Source organism: Megalobrama amblycephala, linkage group LG9 (genome assembly GCF_018812025.1).
Source record: "Megalobrama amblycephala isolate DHTTF-2021 linkage group LG9, ASM1881202v1, whole genome shotgun sequence".
NCBI lineage: Eukaryota > Metazoa > Chordata > Actinopteri > Cypriniformes > Xenocyprididae > Megalobrama > Megalobrama amblycephala.
Window position 1 is genome coordinate 36,139,059 of NC_063052.1, and position 14,343 is coordinate 36,153,401.

At 35.9% G+C, this 14,343-nt stretch overlaps 1 protein-coding gene across 5 annotated transcripts in view; it reads left to right on the plus strand.

Annotated features, from left to right (window-relative positions):
* Positions 1-14,343, plus strand: part of fam126a (family with sequence similarity 126 member A) — a 52,935-nt gene that overhangs the window by 7,773 nt on the left and 30,819 nt on the right. The window contains exon 1 of one of the 5 annotated variants that reach the window (XM_048203620.1): positions 3,043-3,322. The exons of 3 other annotated variants lie outside the window; for them this stretch is intronic. The gene's annotated coding sequence lies outside the window, so the exon portion shown is untranslated. Of the gene's footprint in view, positions 1-3,042; positions 3,323-8,058; positions 9,052-14,343 lie in introns of those variants that run through there. One more of the 5 variants, XM_048203618.1, reaches the window with a different exon arrangement.

The following is a 14,343-nucleotide window of genomic DNA, read 5'->3' on the forward strand; positions in this document are numbered from 1 at the left end:
GGTTGTAATGTGTTAGAGTGTGTGTCTTGTAATTGGCACTGACAGCGTCTCCAGCATCCTCGGGGTCCAGCCCTTTAGAGCACAAACGCAGAGCTGTCATTAAGAATAAGAGGTTTATAACTCATTGCTGATTTGACAGCATGCTCACGGCTCTGAGAAAAATGAGAGATTTGTGCTGCCTTCTTATCTGCAGCCTTAATAAAATTGAGTTTTTCTTTTCCTTCGAGTGCTCCCAGCAGCTCAATTTCTCATGTACCCTTAGCTAATAACTTTTGAACCAAGTGGCCTAGAAATAATTATTTTTTCCTCTTCTAATGAAATGCACACTGTGATTGCATTTTCCACCGTACATATTTTTTTGAGCTTTCATCTGATCAGGCTCAAGTTTGAGTCAGATAATCTTAAGATGAAGCTAGTCACTGTTTGCGTTTTCTGCAGTTTTGATACAACAATACCAACTTTGCGTTCTCGCTCTCTCTTCTCTCCGACGGTGAATTGACACACACCTGTCTCTTGTTACTCACTCGTCTTATTTGCAACCGGTTGAGTAATGTTGTAATGAGTAATGTTACACGTCCTGCATTTCGGTGCAGGGTTGCAGTTATTGTGCATAATTTTACTCATTACAGGTTTCATGCTCACACCATAAAGCTGCCTCTTAAAGAGTGTGAATACTAAATTGAGTGGCTTACCATGATTAATCTGTCAAATATACAAATTTTTGTCAAAATGCCATCTTGCAGAGTATTCAGGTAAATAGTCAATTTTGGAACTTGAATAGTTGAGAGAAAACACATGTTGTGTAACAGTATATTGGATCAGTGCATAATCTCCTATAATGACAGCAGCCTAATAAACCTGCTTCGCTCTGTCATGTTAATCGAACAAAAGATAAAGAGAAAATCACTCACTGCTCTTGACTGAATAACTTTTTTGTAACTTTAATTGTAAGCATTAATCTGTATGTAAATTTTACAATGAAGATGTAACAATGTCCAGTGTTATTCTATATTTGATTACTTTCATTTTTGTAGTATTTCTTAGCTGAAAACTAGAGTTACACCCACCTGAAAAACTTAAAGGCACAATATGTAAGATTTTTGGATTAAAATATCCAAAACCCACTAGTGTTACATATTTTGTTGACTTGTGTACTTATATTATCCCAGATGTTTCCAAGAACATTTAAATCCAGAGAAATAAGCAATTTTAACCAGGACACGGATACCCGCGTTACCCTCGGTTTCCGGTTTTATTTTGTAGAAACCATGGACACACCAAAGATGCTTTAATATATTATGTTTTATTTGATAATATTACTATGTTTTATTAGATTAGGGAACTGTTTGGATACATTTATAGACAGAAAACTAATTATTGTTATATAGCTCAACACGTTTAGTCTTATTGTTTAAATCTAATTTTCTTGATTTTCCGCGAGTATCATGTTTTTATCATTTTTTATATTCAGAGAAAAACACTATTTTGTCAAGTGGCTAACATAGCATAATCAGATGCAGCTTTATTTTTAGTAACAGTAATACAGCATTTTCTCCATCATACAATATGTTTTATAATTAATTGCATGCCATTTAGCAACACAAGCTATCCAGCATTTATTAATATGATATTCTAATATTGATCTAAGTGTCTCATAGCAGCTGCAGACCAAATGCTATAACATCATTTTCAACACACTCAAATGTATCTAATATGATAAAACAGCGCTGCTTTACCCCACATAAGCTTGACTGGAAGAAGCGGAAGCGGCGACTGTGGCATAATAAAAGTTTGCTGCTCTCAAGACGGGTTTCGCTATCATCTCTCATTAGCAATCTCTCCAGCGGCCTCGTTCAGCTCCAACATCACTCGGCCCTGCTCTGCTTTATACTACAGTAACGTTAATAATCTCATCCATGAACATGATTTCTGCCTGAGTCCCATTCCGCTCTTAATCTCGGTGTTATCAAGCTATGCCTTGTTTTGAATAGGCGACCTCTAGTGGCGAAAATTCACATAGTGTGCCTTTTAAAGGTGTGTTTTTCATTTGTCTCTTTATTCTATTGTATTTATTTGTGCTATCATTTGCAATTTGTTTTTTTTGTTCTTATTTTACAAAATTACCCAAGTTATCAAAAGATAATAAAAATATCTGTATGGCACTATATATGGCAGTTTTCCCTGTTGTATTGAAAATGGTATCGAATATCGATATTTTTCAAGGTATCGTATCAAAGTTGGAAATTCCATTATTGCGACATCACTACTTTGCAATAGTCATTGCCTCATCTGCCTTAGTATTCAAGCCAATGGACTACTATTATTTTATAATGTTTTACATCTTTCTGCTATTTTGAACCACTTTGCCAACTTTTTTTTGCTGCTTATCCAATCGTCATCAAATTTGGTTCTGATCATCTTCAGATCAGTCCTCACAAAAGTCACAAATTGGGTTTTTGGTGTTTGACAATGTTTATGTAATGAACTTGCTGGCAAAGACACCAATCAGGAAGTGAGGTGGTATTTCTGTAACACTTTTGCATATTGACACAAAAATTTGCATGCACAATTACTTGAGAATATCGTGTCAATTTGATGACAGCAGCACCTACTGGTCAAATATTATAAAGGTTTTTGTTCTTTACTTTTCTTAAATTCACCACAAAGGTGTCATTGTGGTTGTGCAACAGTTAACAGTAAATCTTGGACAGTACTTTACGAGATGTCTTAAGCCGTTTAGTTGTGTACATTATTGTTTGCAATCATATTCAAATTTTTAATTATTTGAATAGGTAAAAGAACTGCTAATCACCAGTAACAAAACAAACATTTAAACAAACAGTCAAGAGCGCTACATATAAAAGAGTCATTGACTTGAACTGAAACTACTCACTGTGAGGAATAAAGGCCTGTATGATGGTGTTTCCCAATTTCAGAGGATGTTGTTTGTAATTAGTTTCTGCTTTTAAGCTAAATGCATAGAAACTGGAAGCAGAGCATTGTTTGTGTTTGCAGGATTGCTCAAGTCATGACGTATTCCATACGTTCAGTCACATGCATTAGGTGTGGTGTGGTGTTCAGTTCTGTATGGCTTCTGTTCGTGATTGTCATTCTTGTCTCATAATGCTCCTGACAGGACACACTTGTTCTGATATTACTCAGACGGCTGTGTCGTGTGTGAGTTGCATAATTTTCTAAATGGCGTCTGGAGTCCAGCAGCATTAGTGTTTCATAAAAGGTGTGATTATATTTTTCTGTGCTAAAGGTGGATATTGTGCATCTGTTAAACTGAATATCATACAGGAAAAGGAACGTCTCGAGGGTGAGTCAAATGAGTATTATCACACTTTGTTCAGCTAATTTGTGACAGTAAAATGTAGTTTTATTTGAATAACATTTGGTTTTTTGAGGCATATAGGGACTCATGTTGTAGTGTAGTTGATCAGAATATTATTTAGCTTTCAGAAAATCTTCCTTAGTGGCTTTTGTGAATTTTTCGGTCTATGAACAATTTGAGTTCAGTTTTGATAAGCTATTTCTCGGGTTATATGATGTTTTAGCCTAGTTAAAGGAAAAGTTCACCAAAATTCAAAAACATGTAGCATTCAACAATTTTACTTTATTCCATGGAATGCAAAATAATATTTTCTAGTGTAGTGGTTGACTGAAATAGATTTTGATATTCAATTTAACAATTCTTTTGATTTCATTGGTTTCAATGAAAAAAAAATATATATATATAATAATTTCATTGATGATTTATATAAAAACAATACATTCATTTAAAACAATTCTAGCGAAAGGTGCAATTTTCTGACTTTTTAATTACTTTTTGTGGCTTTAATGATTTTGATGTTTTTCTAATATCTGATAATTGCCCTTAAATGTATATTAGATAGCACATTTTTAATGGTTTATGTTATTAACAAACAAATTTAATTTATTCATTTATTCTTTTGTAGAATCAGCTGAAGAATGCATATGAGAGAACAATTGACAGAACCAAAAAAGTTGTTCAGTTCCACTTTTTTATTTGAATAACTAATTCTGAATTAGAAACCAAACCATATCTACAAAGTACTGTATATCTATATATCATAAAAGTTTGTTTCCCACAGGATTTTGTGAGACTATGGGGACTGAACCCCCCTCCCCCCAAACAATTAGAAAATAATAATAATAATTTTTATTCCTATGATAGTAATAGCCTATATATTTTAAAACATGCACTGTAAAATAGATTAAAATTAATATTTCATTAGTATTTTAATTTACCTACAGTAGTGAAATTACAATACTTCTGAATTTCTTCATCACATCACAAATCTAGTGAAATGCTGTAATCATCTGCCCACAAAAATGCACGGTAAACTCACAGCACGTTTACTGCATTCATTCACTGTGAACTGAACCATTCTGAGACGCGGCAAACACCGGATCACAAGCTGATTGTGTGAGCAAAGTGTGCGCTTTGCTTTGAAATACGCAGTGCAAACAGACTATATACTTCTTTAATTAATTCATAGTCTTTTGCGATTTGTAAAGGGCACCAAGTCATATTGCGCTTTTGATTTTAGCTTGTTTGACAGATACTTTGCCAAAGCAATTGCACAAAACATAACCTTAATAACATTTTATATTGTTGTTATGAGAAGTTTTGAAATATTTTCAGCACAGATCACACTACGTATAGTGGGCCATCTGAGTCTAGGTAATTATTGGGAAATTCAGAGTTTTCTATGTGAAATATTTACAAATTTGAATTAAATGAAATTAACATTTTAATTTTAAAAAATATTTACACAAAGTTGTAGTTTTTGGAAACATTTTTCAGTTTTGAGTGAACTGTTCCTTTAAGGTAATTATGCGGGTCTTAGTTTGTTCAAAGTGCAGCTTAGCTGAACCCATTCTGCTGTGGCACGACTACCGCCGGTGCCCTGAGTATAACCCATTTCTGTCTTTGTTGGCTGTCCATTAGTGTGGTACTTTGTATAAGCAGAATAAAAGCTTTTCTAAATGGCAGTAAAAATAATCAATAAACTTTTATCCTGCTCCTGATGTTCAAGGTGGACCAGCCCTACCTGAACAAACATCACGACACCTCCACATGAAAAGCATGGTGTCACAGAAAACAGTCAAATCAAACGACAGAGCTAAGATGTATTTGAGTTTAAAATAGATAATTCCAGACGATGGCTTTGATGCATCACAGAAAGAAAAAAAGGACTTGTCAAACGTAGATGTACAGGGTTTGTTGGCAACATCTAGGTAATGATACAACGACATGGTGTTGGCGGTAATGCTGATGCTTATTTGCTTCATAGTGTTCAATGCATTTGAGATAGTGAGACATTTGAAAATGTTCAAGAAATGTCTGGTGCATATTGCATGCAAAAATGGCAGGCTTCAAGCTCTTTGACTGGCTTTACTCAATTTCCATAAGTTGGTTTTATCAGCTGTGAAGTTCATGACATCAAATTTTTGAAAGCTGTTTTGAAGGAGAATTTGTTTTTGTCTGACAAGATATCCTTGAGCACACCTGTATGTCCTGTTCTGATTGAGTCGTGACAAAGCCGTGAAAAGATAGCAGTGTGTGCTCAGCAGACAGAGTTGTTAGAGTGTGTGAGTGTGAGAAAGGAACAAACTTGTTAATTTTTTTTTTTCCTCAAAATCCGCTTGTTGAGTTGTCTGAATGACTAGGTCTAAGGGAAGTTGTGTATAGTTAGTTTCGATATGACTCAATGGGACATGTTTATTAATGATATATGGATGCTAAACAGTTTAGTGAAGTTTGGTTTATTATTTTTTTTTTAATTGATATAAATTAGATTTCATCCATTTTTACTGGCCATATAACATGAACATATTTTATATATTTTTTTAATGTTTCATTAAAATTATGCACTATACTGTTTAAAAGTTTAGGGTTGGTGATATTTTTTTGTAACATTTTAGAAAGTCTCTTCTGCTCACCAAGGCTGCATTTATTTGATCAAAAATACAGGAAAAACAGCAATATTGTGAAATATTATTATAATTTCAAATTATTCTTTTCTATATGAATATATTGTAAAATGTAATTTATTTCTGTGATCAAAGCTGAATTTTCAGCATCATTACTCCAGTCTTTAGTGTCACATGATCCTTCAGAAATCATTCTAATATGCTGATTTGCTGCTCAAGAAACATCTCCGATTATTGTCAATGTTGAAAACAGTTGTGCTGCTTCATATTTTTGTGGAAACTGTTATACATTTTTTTCAGGATTCTTTGGTGAATAGAAAGTTCAAAAGAACAGTGTTTATTTGAAAGAGAATTCAGGGATGAAACCGATATGAAAATTTTGGCCAATATTGATAACTTGCTATATTTTAAAGTCGAAAACGTTATATTGGCTAATAAATCTAAAACTTGATCCAATTTTTTTGTATAATTTTTGAGAGCCTTAATACAAAAACAAAAGTCTCATCACTAAAGCCACATCTCATGCTCATATACAGTACAGTAGCCTAGTTTATACCAGTGTAAGATTAAAGGTGCTAAAGAGGATCTTTTCGTCGACTGAGAAACCAAAGACTGTTAGTGAGTTTTTGAAATGAGCGCATGCGTAAGAACAACCCCCCTCCTTCACAGCTCATTTCGAGGGAACGCCTCCCAAAACTCGTAAACACTCGTATTGGAACACGAGTGTTTACCACTGGCATTCGCTGTATCGTGTTAATGGATTCATTATGTCGGACTCACCGCAGGTAACTCATAATCTGCAGTTGTTACTCCTGTCTCCTGACAAAAACATTGCATGCGGCGCCTGTGGAGTGTGGAAAGTTACTGGAGCGCGCAGCCGCACACGTCTCTCACAAGGAACGTCACGGCAGTGATTGACAAGCCAGAGGGCCAATCCTTTACGCGATGATCGCGTAAACGATTGGCTGATGTTTTTAATGCCCTACCTCGTGCACAGATGATGTATATTAATATTATTCCTTTCAGTGCACCTAATAAATAGTCTTTTATCAGTTAGTAAAGACAGTTTCAAGTAATATTGCAAAAATGTATAAAACAAAACATCCTCTTTAGCACCTTTAACTTTTAAAATTACAGGATTAGTTCAATTCAGAATTAAAATTTCCTGATAATTTACTCATCCCCATGTCATCCAAGATTTTTGTCTGTCTTTCTTCAGTCGAATAGAAATGAAGTTTTTTGAGGAAAACATTCCAGGATTTTTCTCCATATAGTGGACTTCACTGGGGTTCAACGGGTTGAAGGTCCAAATGTCAGTTTCAGTGCAGCTTCAAAGAGCTCTACATGATCCCAGACGAGAAATAAGAGTCTTATCTAGTGAAATGATTGGCCATTTTCAAAAAAAAAAAAAATAATTTTTAACCAATATAAAAATATACATTTTAACCACAAATGCTCGTCTTGCACTGCTCTGCGATACTCCACGCATTATGTAATCACATTGGAAAGGTCACGTGGGACGTAGGCGAAAGTACTGATCCAGTGTTTACAAAGCGATCAAGTCAAACACCCTTTACAAAAAAAAAAAAAAGAAAGTAAAACATCGAAGTCGGATGATTTTGAAGTTGGTTGCACCCTACCGCGGTACTTCCATCTACGTCACGCGTGACCTTTCCAACATGATTACGTAATGTGTGGTGCAGAGCAGAGCAGTGCAAGATGAGCATTTGTGGTTAAAAAGTATATAATATTTTTTTTTAGAAAATGACCGATTGTTTCTCTAGATAAGACTCTTATTCCTCGTCTGGGTTCATGTAGAGCTCTTTGAAGCTGCACTGAAACTGACATTTGGACCTTCAACCCGTTGAACCCCAGTGAAGTCCACTATATGGAGAAAAATCCTGGAATGTTTTCCTCATAAACTCAAACATCTTGGATGACATGGGGGTGAGTAAATTATCAGGAAATTTTAATTCTGAAGTGAACTAATCCTTTAATTATACACTCCTGTGGCCAACGATTTAGAAAAGAAACGTGATTGTGCTAGTCATGAAGGCGTAACTCCATTGTGGATGCACATAAGCTGCATTCACAAAGGGCGTCTGCATTAATGCTCCTCATTTACTTTGAATGGGTGACATCATACGTTACCAAACTGAATTGTGCATTCTGTTGCATTGCTTGCGGCAGAAATTGAAAAATTTTCAACTTTTCCAGCGCCAACACGGGCGTGAGCCAATCAGATCGCCTTATGCAAATACCCTAGAACAGGCGCTAGCCAATTGCGTTCATGCAACACCGGAAAGAATCATCGTTTACTCACTGAAGATTAAATCATACGGGTTTGGAATGACATGATGGTGAGAAAATAATGTAAATAATGACAATTTTCATTTTGGGATGAGTTAAATCTAGTTAAACCTCACTAACTGACTAGTCTGTTGTCAGATGACTAGTCAACCATGCTGACACATTTCTAAAACACTGCTCAAAACTGGTCCTAATCCTTCCACGTGAACGTCATGCATCTTGTCTTTCTTTTTCCCCTCATTCATCTGTAATCCATCAGCCCCTGAAGCTCAAAGTCCGACAGCCGTTTCAGACGGGTTTCCTGCCATTATTGTGGCATGTGTAGCAGTGGAAGTGTTTTAATGGGCTCTTCTGTGTCTTCACTCAGGTCTGTGGATTTATTGAAACCGTGTCCTGGGGGTTGTTTCTGTGCTGATGGGTCACTGTGGGTCAGGTTTGCTCTCAGAGGGCCGTTTGAGAAAGAATCATGTCAGATCCTGTTAATTCCTCCCTCTGAAACCCTGCGGTTGTGAAGTGAGCGAGTGTGTGTGTTTGGTTTAATTGTTTCAGTGGCATGCATCTGGCAGCACTGGTCGAAGCAGACTGGGCAGATTTCCCTCACACCCCTTCAAAACACAAACCCTCCTGCGTTCTGATTGGCCCTTCGTGCCGCCCGGGTCTGCGTGGGTGGGTTGGGCTTAGAAGGTTTGAAACAGGAAATGAAGAAACATTTGTGCAATGAGAGGAGTCGCTCTGTGGGTGTGCTGGGATATTCCTCTGTCATTCGGACTTCGGACGGTAAGTGCGCTCAAAATAAAACATGCCGTCTGTCAGGAATCATGAGGAATGTTAGTGTCGGTGTGTGTGTGTTAATGTTTCAAGTCGGTGTATGTGCGGTCATGTGAGTCACACACACTCAACGGGTGACTGAAGTGTGTGTGGTGGCTTGAGTTAGTGTGTTTGAGTTGTCTGGACGTCAAACTAGTCTAGTCGATCTTAATCTTCTCTAATGATTGACGTTTTTTCTTGTTAAGGGTATGTGTAATATTGCACTTTTTGGCAGACTTAAACGTGGAGTCAAATTTAAGAGGTCTAAATCAAATAAAAATGCATATGTGTTAAAAATAAACTGTAAGCAAATGGATGGACACGCTTAAGCTTTTTGAAATGGGAGTTTATTTCTGAGAACTAGTCAGTAGACTTCACATTTTCTTTGCTGATTTTGTGGTAAAATCGTTAAACTGAGCTGATAGTATACTATATATCTATATAGTACTGTCTGATTTATTTATTTATTTTTTATTTCGTTGCAAAATGGAACTATATTATTGCCCAGCCATAAATTTGGATATAATTATAGAGCTGGGTAAAAAAAAAATATATAAATTTCTCGATTTTAATCGATTCTCATTTTTACAAACCAATATCGATTCTTAAATCCCAAGAATCGATTATTCTATCCTGTTTTCAGTTGATGAATGAACGGAAGATTGTAGCACGCCTCCCATCCAATAAATCGCTATAATCTTTGTGCTTTGTTACTTTTGATATGAAACAAAGTCTCATTATGTCCATTTTATTATGAAATTCGAGTATGAACTGATCATCTCCTCCTCTTTTAAAGGGTTAGTTCACCCAAAAATGAAATTTCTGTCATTAATATCTCACCCTCATGTCATTACAAACCCATAAGACCTTCGTTCATCTTCAGAACACAAATTAATATTTTTTGATGAAATCAAGAAGAGTTTTTTTTATCCTCCATAGAAAGCAGCGAAATTACTGAAAATACTGAGCCGGTGTTCGGATGTAGAACCAGGAAGCGCTGCAACGTAAACAGCGTAGGAGGACAGGGGAGAGAAAAATTTGTTGAATAAAGTCATTATTTTTTTGGTTTTTGCGCACAAAAATATTCTTGTCGCTTCATAACATTAAAGGTGCCCTCGAATGAAAAATTGAATTTATCTTGGCATAGTCAAATAACAAGAGTTCAGTACATGGAAATGACATACAGTGAGTCTCAAACTCCATTGTTTCCTCCTTCTTATATAAATCTCATTTGTTTAAAAGACCTCCGAAGAACAGGCGAATCTCAACATAACACCGACTGTCACGTAACAGTCGGGGTGTACGCCCCCAATATTTGCATATGCCAGCCCACGGTCCCAACATTATCATTATGAAAGGCATTAGACAAGGGCAAAACGTCTGGATCAACGTCTGAATCAACAGACTAGGTAAGCAAGCAAGAACAACAGCGAAAAATGGCAGATGGAGCAATAATAACTGACATGATCCATGATAACATGATGTTTTTAGTGATATTTGTAAATTGTCTTTCTAAATGTTTTGTTAGCATGTTGCTAATGTACTGTTAAATGTGGTTAAAGTTACCATCGTTTCTTACTGTATTCACGGAGACAAGAGCCGTCGCTATTTTCATTTTTAAACACTTAACATTCATAAACACAACTTCATTCTTTATAAATCTCTCCAACAGTGTGTAATGTTAGCTTTAGCCACGCAGCATAGCCTCAAACTCATTCAGAATCAATGTAAACAATATAACAGTATACAATACTCACATAATCCGACGCATGCATGCCACATGCATGACGAACACTTTGTAAAGATCCATTTTGAGGGTTATATTAGCTGTGTAAACTTTGTTATGGCACTGTTTAAGGCAAGCGCGAGCTCTGTGGGCGGAGAGCACGGGATTTAAAGGGGCCGCAGCATAAAACAGCGCGTTTATAATGATGCCCTAAAATAGGCAGTTAAAAAAATTAATGAAAAAAAATCTAGGGGGTATTTTGAGCTGAAACTTCACAGACACATTCAGGGGACACCTTAGACTTATATTACATCTTTTAAAAACATAATCTAGGGCACCTATAAGGTTGAACCACTGTAGTCACGTTGACTATTTTTCACATTGACAATATTTTTGCTACTTTTCTGGACCTTGCATGTGGTAATTTCGTTGGTTTCTATGGGGAATAAAAATCCTCTTGATTTCATCAAAAATATCTTCATTTGTGTTCTGAAGATGAATGAAGGTCTTACGGGTGTGGAACGACATGAGGGTGAGTAATTACAGAAATTTCATTTTTGGGTGAACTAACCCTTTAATACCAGTTACCAGCATGAAATAAATGTGAATGAACATCTGAAGGTATGTAATAAGTTACTGAAATTCGTATCATGTCTTACGTTATCGCTCAATCAGTGTTTCAACCGCAGAAAGACGTCAATAAAACAGCTTTAAACAATATCACGTAACTCCACATTTACCTCAGAAAAACCACATTCAGCGACCATAAACTTGTTAGTCAGCTAGATACATTTTTAATAAATAACATTTTGATAAATATATACACCATATTACATATTCATTATAATTTTTAACGTTATATATTTTAATGTAATATTTAATGCATTTTCAAAAAAAAAAAAAATGTCGAGTTTTTATAACCACTACCACCATTTAAATGTTTATATTTCAAAAAATAAGTGGAAATATGATTGTAAATTTTATTATTATAAAAACTTCCTTTTTTGTATACAAATCAGTTAATTGTAACCTTCAGTACTGTAGTAATGTAGTAGCAGCTGACTCTCATGTATAGTTTACAGCATTAGTTGAGAGATTTTTTTCCTTGAGAAAATTTGCCATGTATCTGATATATATCCAAAATAATCAAAATCGAATTGAATCGCAAGCTTGTGAATAGAAATTGAATTGTGAAATTTGCGTCAATACCCACCTTTCTGTCCGACTTTATTCACATGTACACAGTATACTCTTATACAAACTATGTAGCAAATCTCAACTGTTCAATTGCTTTTATTATTGCAAAATGTAAAATATATTTTTGCCCATCTCTAATCTGCTTAATGTGAGTATGGCATGAAGATAAGATATTCTAAACAGTAACATTATGATTTTCTATAAAGATTCATAAAATGTATTGTGAAAAGCCCTATACAAATACATTTGACTTGGTAGATTAAATCATAGTCAGATTTTGCAAGACGCAAGGGACCGGACGTGTGAAGATCTTGTGAAATGATGGGCGTTTCCGATTTTGTGGAGTTTTGTGAGTTTTCATTTGTACTGATCATCTGATTCAAAAGAAACTGGCTCAGCAAACATACAGTATGAGAGGATAATGTTCACATGCCCGGCCCACGTCACGGTTCCTTCTTGTGATTGTGAAACCTGTTAGCCGGGTGCTTGCTGTCAGATTTCCTGCGGTTGCAGTTTTCCATGCCGCTTCCAGGTTTCCTGAGAATGGATAGTGTGTTGTGATTTAAATCATTGTTTGTGAACCTCTTTATGCTCCTAGTAGTCTGTTTCTCTATTCTTATCGGTCTAAAATGATATGATCTAGATTGACTCGATTTTAGGCGCACAGTGGTTTGAGGTTTCTCTAAATAAGAAAGTCTACGGCTCATCGCAGAAATCTGGGTTGTGGCCAGAGGGTGATGAGTGTTTTTAGATCTGGCCGTTTCGAAACAGACACTTCTCCTGTTTTAGACACTGGCACTCATACATGCCAACAGAACGTTTGATTTCACACTTATTTTGTGATTAAGACAAAGCAACACAAACTTTGTTGAAGTTTGCGTACCTAAAAGAAAACATAAAAGATCATCTGAAACGACATAGTCATCAAGGCCTGTCATAACTCCTCCCCTCCAGTCATTTAGCTCTACTTTTCATGATCCAGTCAGCTCCATATGGATAAAATCAAGTTTACGTTTGCATTTCTCTTGAATATCTAATTTCAATATAAGTAAAACTGGTTGCCAGTGACATTTCACATTGATTTCAACATCTTTAACATCTCACTTTACTATGGCAGCAGCTGTGTAAAAACTGCTGAAGTCTGTCTCCGAATCCCCAGCTGTTGGCGTGTAGGTTACGTCTGTGGTGGCAGGTAGCGGTTTACCGTCTGCAGGGAGTGTCGAGAGCTCTCATTAACGTCTCTACACCCCATATTCCGCCCTCAGTGAGCCCCAGCAGGGGCACCGTATTTACCTCTCCGTGGGCTTTAATCAGGCTCTGTGCAGTAATTCTAGCATTTTGAAGCCACCAAGTCTCAGAATTGAGCTCTAATGATATGTTTGTCATGCTGCTGAATCTAAAAAGCCTCTTGTTTCCATCAAATCGGAGGTGAACGATGACGTCTGTTGCTGGAGATTGAGTATTTATTATTTCCATTATGGAGCAATCGGAGTAGTTTAGTGCTCATGTAATGGTCTCTCTCTCGCTCTTTCTGCACTCTGTGCACTATATACTGTAAACTAGGTCTGGGATGAAAACATTCATTTCTTGAGTTCTCATTTAGATGAACTGATCATTTAAAAAATCTCATAAATCAATCTTTTAGTCAATGCTGTTTTCAGTTGATGCATGAACAAAACTTCACTGAACATTATTAGCAGCTTAACTCACATTCGTTAATCACAATAATTACTTTGTGCTTTGTTACTTTTGATATGAAACAGTCTTGGCTTTCAAATTTAATGTGGCTTGACAGACACTGTAGCGCCTTAGTTCAAGTGGCACGTGAACTAGAGATCGACCGATATGGGTTTTTCTATAGCCGATGCCGATGCCGATTTTTAGAGGTCAGGGTCAGCCGATGGCCGATATGTGCTGCCGATTTTTAGGGCCGATATCTTGAAGTTTTCCCCTTCATTTGCATGCTAAAATGTCACACTAATAATAAGTGGATGCACAACATTTCTAAACTTAACATTATTTATTGAACACTGACTTGAACCATCTCTCGAATCTTAATCTTTTTGTGCACTGCACTGTATTAAAATAAAATATTTATCCAAAGTTAACCAAACAAATCAATAAACTGACCAAGTATTAAATATATAAAACAGGTAGGCTAATATAAACAAAATCTGTCAATCATTTACATAATTTTTAGAGCATCTATCAAGCAGAATTTTGTTGGAACATAAATGTAAACTTAAATAAACATTTAAATAAAATAAATACAACTTTATAAATAAAAATCAATTAAAAACGTTTTCATGTTGCACAGCCTTGTATGCATGAACATAGGG